Raw genomic sequence first — 10996 nt, 5'->3', positions numbered from 1 at the left:
CGGATTATTTTTTTTTTTAATATTCTTATATATTTTTAAATAATGTAAATTAAATTCTCGTCACGGGCTATACTTAGTATGGCGTTCATAAAAAAATTATATCACAGTACTATATTAAAGTATAGTAAAAAAAAGAAATGATTATTAAATACATTTTTCCATGAAATCTGATATGAGTGATATTAGTGATTTCACACTTTTACATTACCCTGTAGGTATTGGTCCTAGAAGCGCAGGAGTGATTACCCTGCCATCATGTAAGTAACGTTCAAGATAACACTGAATAAATACGATGCAGTGCCCTATGCACCATTGGGTGCGGATAGGGGTTAGAAGAAGGAGAAGAGATGATTTAAATTTTATTTCGATCTCACATCTATCAATTTAAAAATAAATTAAAAATTTTATTAAAAAATAAATGACACTAATGAGTATGCAACTATTGTACAATACATCATAATAAAAGTCTCGCATTCCTTGTGCATTCAAATTTATGAAGCAGAAAATACTTTTTTTAATCAGAAGAAAAGTACGTACCTACGGTAAACATAATTCAGAAAACAAAAAAAACTTTTAGCTTTATGTCAAATAATGAAAACAAAATCGTAAATCCTGAAAAATACGGACGGCTACATAAATAATTACGGATCCCGGGAAAATAAAAACTGCACTCACAATATATTTATGGCGTTGGACCTTTCCTGTTCCGTTTGCATTTGCAACAAAGAAATGTATGGCAGAAAGCAATTAAAACATCATGCTAATTGTAGGGTTTCGTACGAAGAGTAATTTTACTAACTTCATTACAGAGTATAATATAACAATCGAGGGCCATGTAATTTTATGGAGAAAAGCGTATCTCTAGGTCGTTTTCTTGTTTTTTCTTTATTGTGTATTACAATTTTATTCTGATTAACATTATAATGCTGTATATTCAAGTATATATCGACTGGCACACAGGATTAATGATGAAATAGAAAATAAAAGTATTTTTTTCAAGGGACTTCTGCTAGGTGGGGAAGGCAACGTAGGAGGCAATGGTATGCGCATGAGGAGAATGGAACCATCCAGACTCCCCCACATTGCACTGTACGGCCAACTCCAAGGCAGACTACTTCCGTGTAACCACAAAAGAGATGAATTGACAGCTGGGAATCGACATCGCGGGAGGCTCATCCCTCTTAAAAACAGGCCACAAGGCCTACACCAAACAGAAGAAGAAGAAGAAGACTTCTGCTTAGTAATAGTGTCCAAGTGACACAAGCTAGTACGAGTGCGGTTATACAACCCCGAGTACCCTAATCATTGCTGCTAATACCCAACTCCTTTTTTATACCTACTATACCTCCTCTGTTCCTATTCCTTCGCTTGGCTACTTAACAACCTTTGAACTGTCATCAGGGTTTTGCCACACTCCTGATATTTTATGTTCTCCTGATAGCATTACGGTGGTCTTCCATCATGTCTCCTTGCTAATGTATTTCTCTCAGTCACATCGTTTTTTGATCATCTTTCTTAATCGTCTTATGTCCGTTTAAAGATTACTTCTGTTTGTCACAAATTACATCAGTTTGAAGTTGCAGTTTTTTTTAATCATAAATATTTGTGATGTTAGTTTTTTTTTTTAAATCAATTTTATGCTATCACTATGAGCCTTTTAGGCTCATCATTAAAAAAGGTATCAAATTGTGGTAGAGTGGATTTAAACCCAGACACTAACCATGGGCCCACAGCCCGATGCATTCAATCATTTTTTTGATATCTCAACATAGAGGAAGAATAATATGGAAGTCTGGGCATTTACGGGCCTTGCGACCGTCATGGGCTGGTTATATATATATATATATATATATATATATATATATATATATATATATATATATATATATATATATATATATATATATATATACATATATATATATATATATATATATATATATATATATATATATATATATATACATATATGATTTAATTTGAAACACTGTACAAGATTCACTAGAATTTTCGCTAGTCATACTTATGTATGTGATTATAATCCAGAAAACGCCAGAAAATATCCTTTTCATGTTGTCGAAATATTTTATTTTCCAAAACGTTGGTTATGACAATTTGGCCGACAGTTGCTGAAGTCAGCCCTTCGGCGTTACTTCAAAGTTGGCGACAGCCAAGGCTTTGGGTATTGTAGTTTTGAACTTCCGAGTGGAACTCGCCGCGGGGGCATTTCACAAGTGCCAGCGCGCAGCGAGGCACTGCGCAAAGCGCCCAATTTACGGGGTTTCAATTAGCAGCCCATAAAACTTGGACCGCATGGCCCAAACTTGTTATTACCGTATCACTATTTTTCCATGCGCTCATATCGCCGATTTACTAGCCCGAGACCGGCGCACTTGCTAAACTGTTATTAGGCCATCGTTAATAGGATTTATTTCATTGAGTTGGTATGTTCATATCCATGAGTGTATTTATCCATAATTCAAAGGTATTTACGAGCTACACGAAAGGAAATATATTTTTCTAGAGGTGAGAGATATAAATTTATGAATAAAATATAAATCTGCGCTATTGTATGTATACCATATCATTAACTGTAATAGCAAGTAACTCAAAAACTCTCTGCAATAAAAAAAAACTAAGTAACCATCACGCCGTTTCCCCGTAAGAATAGGCAAAGAAAATATATCGCCTTACCAATCTGTCTTTGCTTACAAGCTTCGCTTCATCTACATGCTTGCATTTCCTCATACATACACACCGATCATATAGTTCTCTCATATAGTTTATTTTAATGTATACGATTTAATTTTTTATCGTTTGTAATGTATATATTAATTGAATTGAAATTGAATTGAATTGAATCATTCCAACTCCTGACTTAACCAGTTTCGAATATTATAAAGTATTTATTATGCCATGTTTTTCTCGGTCTTCCCCTGTATCTGTTACCAACCACATTCACATCATAAATCAAATTGCAAAAAAATATCATAAAAATTGAAAGAGTAATGTTTACTTCATAATCAGGTACTTTTGTTTATAAAATAACATATCAAAACATTATTTCTTCAAAATAACTAATGTTGGTAATTGCTATATTTATTTCTCAATAATTTTTCAATATTAGCATAAAAGTGCCTCTAGAACTCCGTTTATATGCATCATTATTAATTTTAATATCTCAAGAATATTTTTTTAAATATATTTATTGCAATTTAAGAAGCTTTAAGTTTGAATTCGCAATTTCCACAAAGAGGAGAAATTCCACTATAAGTAGGTAAATATTCGTTGTAAAAAATAAAGAAAATACTTTCGCAGTTTCATTATCTGATCAAACACATAAATACTCATCTTAGTAATAGAGCTTGTCAAATACTGTTAGTACATCATAAACAAACAAAATTTATAGTTTTTTTTTCGTCAATAATTCTAAGTGGGTAACTACAAAGTTTGCACGATGTGTTATTTTTTTTTTATTTACACGCTGAGGTCACACGTTTTCCAATCACGTACAAAAACTGTTAGAGATTATCAATAAACAACTCAAATAATTGCCGACAGTTAAAATTTATTTTAAGATTAAATAAAACATAAATCACTTCGTAACGTATTTACGAAAATACGAATCAAGGAAAAATGCCGCTGCTGAGCAAAAAATAACACCTCCGACAATCAAACAGTTCGCAACGTTATAACACTTTAGCTTTATTAAATTTTGTAAATAAAGCAATTGATTATAAGGCAAATAATCCCAGGTGAATTTATTTTGAATTTATATACTTTATATAAATTATTTTGTACCCTTTCTATTGATTGTGAATCAATCCAGTAGTTTGGTGACAAACGGATGAATTGTATTACATTTGACTTCTTACTAATATTGTATACAGGAGTTTGAGTGTATTTATACCATTGAAGTCTTTCGTAGTCCTTTTCATGAAATCGAACATTTTCATATTTTAGTTGCTTTTGTTGGTATTACGGATACTGTGGCGTAGTTGGGTAGACGCTCGACTGCGAAACTGGCGTCACCGGTTTGATTCCCGACAGTTGCAAAATGAATTCAAGATATATTTATTTTCAATTGGTCTAGATTTTTGTGATGTATTTTTCGCATTTATCTTCCCTATCCTCACTATACTACCTACAGACAAGCCTCTAAAACAGAGGCTTTGCGGGTTATTCCTATTTAAAAAATAAAATAATATATAAAAATGTTTATTTGCGATAGAAAACTGAGTTTAGTGTCGAAGGTTATACCTAGATTTTCTATTTTTAATACCGATTCTAGGTATACTTTGTTAATTGAGTAATTAAAGATTTTTGTGATGTATTTTTCACATTTACCTTCCCTATCCTCACTATACTACCTAAAGACAAGCCTCTAAAACAGAGGCTTTGCGGGTTATTCCTTTTTAAAAAATAAAATAAAATAAAAATGTTTATTTGCGATAGAAAACTGAGTTTGGTCTCGAAGATTATACCTAGATCTTCTATTTTTAATACCGATTCTAGGTATACTTTGTTAATTGAGTAATTAAAAGTAGTGGTTTCTTATTTTTATAGAATCTCCTAATTTAGCATTTTTGTGAATTTAAAATAAAGTTTGTTTTTATTGCAACAATCTGAAAATCTTTCCAGATTTCTTTTTAGTATGTAACAATCGTCTATGTGACGAATTGTTTTGAAAATCTATTGTTATTGATAGTAATGATTATTTTACGTGACGATATTTTTATTAGTGTATTCTTTATTGTAATTGTACATATGTATTTTTGCTAATGTAGTTATAAAAAAAAAATCAATAAAAAAAACGTCTGTCAAACTTACTAAAGAAAAATAAAATAAAATACGTTTATAATCAAGGTACATAAACATAGGCTGGAAAGTAAAAGCTCGCTTTTATCTTTAATACCTATTATAAATTCAATCTACGGGAACGAGAACACAGCCTTTATATGCACACAATACTCGAGACTATCTGTGAAACAATGATAAATTATGGAGAATTTTACATTGAACATGGGTAATTTCCTCGAATCGAGCATTACTCGAAACACGTTCTCAAACCACAATTAGTTTCGCACGGTTGACAAACTTACACGAACGTATGAATAGAAAACATCGCGCATATGCTTAGACAACTTCTAACACCGTATCAGACAAGTGCTGAGTCAATTAATTTTAATTTGTTCCAACATTATGTACGAAACAAAACTTTAAGTGACTTTTACTTGGATATAATGTGCGAGAAAATATAACAGCGAAGAAAAACATTGAGAGTAAATTCACAAAAAAAATATTTCAAAGTCTTGGTGACTTTGTGTGACTTTATTGATTAAATTAAAAAAGTATAAAAAAGAGTTGAAACATTAAAATGTCATCATTCAATATGCAGAAAATATAATAAGATCCTTATGCAAAACATCTTCTTCTTCTTCTCTGTCTTATAACTAATAATTTTTTGCACATGGAATATGAAGCTTTTCTAACTAACTAACCATCACGCCGCTTCACCGCAGGGGTAAGCAAAGATAATAGAACGCCACACCACTCTGTCTTTGCAAAAATTCTTCGCCTCTTCACGTTCATGCATCTCCTCGTACGTACCTGCCGATTATTACGACTCCTAACCTGACCACTTTCAAGTATTTGGCATATCTGATCGTGCCATGTTTTTCTCGGTCTTAAAATCAAAGAAGGGCAAAAAATGTAGAGCAAAAGTAAATAATATTAAGATCCTCTGAATATTTACCAAGGATGTTATCGGTCTTCCTCTGCTCCTTTTTCCAATTACATTCGCCTCATAAATTTGTTTTACGGTTCTTTCCTCACTCATTCGTTCTACATGTCCAAACCATCTCAACACACCTTTCTTAATTTTTTGATAATGCTTATCTCAGCTTTGCATTCTTTCCTTATTTCAAGATTTCATTTTCATATTTTTAAATGATTTCATATTTAAAGTAATGAAATAAAACCTGACTTGAATTTTAGGACATATTTTCTCCATCGCTATCTGGGAATCGTCAAAAAAGTTCTCTGCGACCTTTAATACCACCGATTCGACCAATTCGACCATCTAATATTTGTTATTATTATCATCATCGAATATCTCTTATTATAAGTAAGACAATTTCGTAACATCCGTATAATTTATTATACTGTATCAGATACATAAAATTTTAACCGAATAAACAGTGTTTACAGTATTTTCCACAGCCAAAGCTAACATAATAACTTCACATTCGGTTTCCGTACTAAATCCCTTCATTGTTATGCAATGCAAAATTTGAATGCTACACGAAATCACAACGCTCGCGATTATTCCCTGGCCTAGTGCGAATAATGTATATATGTATATATACAAACTTTTACAATGCGCAACCGCCACCGCGCATTACATACAATATAACTTTAGTATATCGATAAATCGGATTGCAAGGAAAATGCAATCTAAAGTGACTGTTGGCACGAAGCCGCGTATTAAATGGTGTAAACCAATTACATTTTGTAAGAGCACTTGTCACCAATTTATTTGTGTAATGTGTAGTCATGAAAAATGGGCGAGTAGTGGGTAGATAGCATAAATGTAACGATATCACTAATAAACGTTGAAAAAAATATATATTATAAATTTTAAACATGCTTTATTTAACTACATTACTTATTATGGAAATCGCCTAAATAGTGTAATGTTTAGCAATATAAGCTACCGTGCTGGAAGTTCCAGATTAGATTCCTAGGGTGTAAAAATAAATATCGGAAATTTTCCAATATTTTATTCATTTTATAGTATCGTGGATTAGTGGAAAAAATGATCCAAACAATTATACATAGTTTTTTTTTATGTTTTTTCTCAGATACTTTGTGGCACATTTCATAAACTCTATAAAATAAAAACAATTTTGAGTATGAGTATTTCAATGTTTTAGAATTAGTACATAAACCCTGAGGATGACAAAGTTCTTGTCGAAACCGGTTGGAAGAAGTGTACCAATAAAAAGTGGTTAAAACAAAGTTGTTTTACTTTATAAAAATTATACATAGGTTAATTTTAGATATTCAAATGATAATACTCTTAAACTAAGCACTAAAATCTTAGACATGGTAAGACAGCTAGGGAAATAAATAACAAAAGCATATGTACGCTCGTGTTAATATTTTAGTTGAAAATTAAAAATTTCCGGCTATTCATTAACATATAAATACCTACTCGTAATTTCAATTGTTTTAGCAGACACTGGATTATTCTACGTATGGATGATTTATGCATCCAAATTATTGAAATCTCAACATATGTATACATCCTTTCAAATACATATTCTTCTAACCTATGTCCTCCTCCATAGTGTAATGGTTTAGGTGTTCAACTAAAATTTAAAATAAATTTCGGTGATATATATATGTGTATATACAGTATCTACTCAATGAATTAGGGCCACGCAGAATTTCGCGCAATTTCTCAATTCAAACAGGAATAACTCAGAGAAAACCTTGAATAAAACAACATTGAATTTTATTTACACATGAACACTTTATTACGCTTAAATTATGCATATATTTTCATATAAATATAGTTAGTATTTAGTATTTCCACCTTTGGCAGAAATAACTGCCTCAATTCTTTTTGGCATACTTAAAATGCACTGTTTTATCATGTTTTTTATTTCTTCGTCTTCTGACCAAATTTTTTGAATATTTTTTTTTAGACAGTCTACTGTCGGATTTGGAAATGAGTATACCTTATTTTTTAACATGCTCCATACGTTTTCTATAGGATTAAGGTCCGGAGAATTTCCAGGCCAGGGGAGCAAAGGCAGATTTTTCTTAGACAAAAATTTTATTATTGATTTAGCCCGGTGGCAAGGTGCCCCATCCTGCATGAAGGTGTATGGACCTTCTGTTGGGTCGAGTGTATGGTAGAAGGGCAATAAAATTCGTTCGAGGACCTGCTTATAGGAATTTTGGTTCATTGTTCCTTCCACGAAAAACAACGGCCCAGGTAAATTGTTAATAATACATGACCATATCATTGTTGCAGGGGGGTGTTTCATAACTTTTACCACACAGGCCTCATTGTAACGTTCCATTGGTGTTCTCCTGAAGAATCGACGGCTCTCTGTCACGGCTTCTAACCGGCACTCATCACTAAAGATGACCTGAAAAATAATGAAAATTTAAGTTTAATTCAAATATATGAGTTTATTTACTAAAATGATATGTTGAAAATTCAATTTAAATAAATACCTTTTTCCAATCATCTACCGAGTAATTTCGATGTAGCCTGGCCCATTTTAATCGATCCGCTTTCATTCGTGGTGTCAATTTTGGTACTTTTACAGGGCGCCTGCATTTCAGATTTACTTCGTAAAGACGTCGCCTCAGTGTTGATACCGATATATTTATACCCTCTTCTTCCAATTTTATTTTTAATGTTTTTGCTGATGCACTACGGTTTTCTAAGGCACTTTGAACGATTTTTCGATCAGTCCTCGTTGTTGTTTTTCTAATCCTACGACAGCTCTTTCGCCGATTGCTGGTGGCGGGTGACTGATTTTTTATTGATTTTGAAATTCTGTCCACTGTTTGACGAGAAACGTTTTCTTTTTTTGAAATTTCTCTATTAGATAGTATTTCTTATTTCAGTAGCACTATAACACTAGACTTTTTTTCCTCAGAAATGTCTTTACTTTTTCCCATTTTGTCCTTTTCAAAAAAAACACTTGTGTTTACAAAAAAAAATTATACTTTATGAACTAAAATTAAAAATTAAGTTTTTTTCACAAGACACGATAACTATATAACCTCTCTGAACAAAACAACAACCAGAACTCAAGAAATTTCACTGATAAATGAGATAGGACTATTTTTTGAACTTTCAACTATCTGTCTACCTGTGCTAATTAGGGACCTTTCTCAGAAAAAGGGTTTGAAATTTTGTAAAGGCTTAAATAATACAGGTAAATTTTACATATTATTGAAGGTAATATACATGATATTAGATGTCAATAGAAAACTTAAAGTATTTATGTAAAATAAATATAATAATCCAAAAGATTTCAGAGTATTCAAAAAAATAATGGGTGGCCCTAATTCATTGAGTAGATACTGTATATATATATATATATATATATATATATATATATATATATATATATATATATATATATATATATATATATATATATACATATATATATATATATATATATATATATATATATATATATATATATAATATATATTTATATATATATATATATATATATATATATATATATATATATATATATATATACATATATATATATACATGTATATATATACATATATATATATATATATATATATATATATATATATATATATATATATAATATATATATATATATATGTATTTATATATATATATATATATATATATATATATATGTGTGTGTGTAATAAAATACCTAGGTACCTACCCATACCTTTTATTAAGTACCTACAGTACCTACCCATACCTTTTATTAAGTACCTACGTATAGTACAAATCTACCACCAGATGTCGCATGCGTCGCAGAAAGAAAAAATATAATATTGTTAACTGTCAGAATCAGATAGATAAAAAAATATTGTAATGACTAATTAAGAATAAACTTTTATAGTCGTTACTTTAATTACAAAGCAACACATTGTTTATTTAATTATTATACACCCACTAATTTACAAAAGAAAAATATTATTACGTTATATATGTATGTACAAATTTATATGGGAAATTATTATCTTTCAAATCCAAAGATAGTGACAATCGTTAACTACACGATAAACAAGGGAATACAACGAAACTAACATTTACCGAGGACGCAAATATAATAATTTAATTTCAATATTATTGTATGCATCTACACGGAATGGTATCGATCCACGTTCCGCGTCGGATGGTGCAACAGATAAGCAATAAATGCCAGCGTTTCGCGCCGCAACACGAACCGCCAGGTGATACTTTCAAAACGTTAAACCCTTTGGGTGCAAACGAGCTGTTAATCCAATCAAAAACAGCCCTAGGATAACGTGTTGATGCTATTTTCGCTGTCGGGATTTTTTTGTGGACCTCACACATGGCACCACTCAACACCTGACACCCGACTGCCCCTTCAAACTTTGAGAGACCAGAATCAAGTAAGAAAATATGTATATGTGGGTAGCAAAAGTATTAAAAATGTTAATTAATATATATTTTATATTATTAAAAATTAAACCCTTATATAAGACCACTTTTTAAATTTCATTCCATATTCTTCTTCTGCTTCTTCGAACCTTTATCCGCACCCAATGGTGCATTGGGCACTACATCGTATAGACCCAGTGTTATGTTGATCGTAACTTACATGACGGCAAGGTGATCACTCCTGCGCTTCAGAGACCAGTCAGGACTAATATTAAATAAATATTAGAGTGTAAAATCGCTAATATTTATTTTTACCGCCCTGGGAATCGAATCCAGGACCTCCAGCACGGTAGCTAAAGACGCTAACCATTACACAGCGGAGTCGGAGTGGTATCGATGAAAACTTTTCGAAAATAGTCATGCAAAATGAAATAAAACACAACAAGTGGTCAAATACAAGTCGCTCACTCCTTTCAAGAACGTCATAAATCAAAATACTTGATTTTTCAGGAGAACGTTTTTAAAGTTTAAAAATATAATACAATTTATTAAAAATAAATAACAAGCCACTTATTGCACTTTTTACTGTGCAACAGATCTTTTTATGTTAAACCTGAAGGTTTTTTCTCCATTTAAAAATAACTACTTTATTTAAAAAAATAATTAAACAATACCTTTTCTTCAAAATGCAAAAACAACACTTTCTGCCCTGTAGCGGGTAAATATTAAGTTTAAAATATGCCTCTTTTGCTGGGATATAGTACATTTTCTGGGCATTTCGAAAACATGCACAACTGAAAATTGACGATTTTTGATTTATGACGTTCTTGAAAGGAGTGA

At 31.2% G+C, this 10996-nt stretch overlaps 1 long non-coding RNA gene across 1 annotated transcript; it reads right to left on the bottom strand.

The window, feature by feature from the left end:
* Positions 1–7517: 7517 nt before the first annotated feature.
* Positions 7518–8709, bottom strand: LOC148306798 (uncharacterized). Its single transcript, XR_015837949.1, has 2 exons — positions 8251–8709; positions 7518–8162 (listed from the first exon to the last, which is right to left on the bottom strand). It is a non-coding gene; the product is annotated as an uncharacterized LOC148306798 (long non-coding RNA).
* Positions 8710–10996: the final 2287 nt, after the last annotated feature.

This window comes from Brachycentrus maculatus, unplaced genomic scaffold, assembly GCF_059751285.1.
Source record: "Brachycentrus maculatus isolate JH-2025_06_01 unplaced genomic scaffold, ASM5975128v1 h1tg000226l, whole genome shotgun sequence".
Classification (NCBI taxonomy): domain Eukaryota; kingdom Metazoa; phylum Arthropoda; class Insecta; order Trichoptera; family Brachycentridae; genus Brachycentrus; species Brachycentrus maculatus.
Note: the sequence above shows the minus strand (reverse complement) of the source record. Positions and strands in the feature narration are given on the sequence as shown.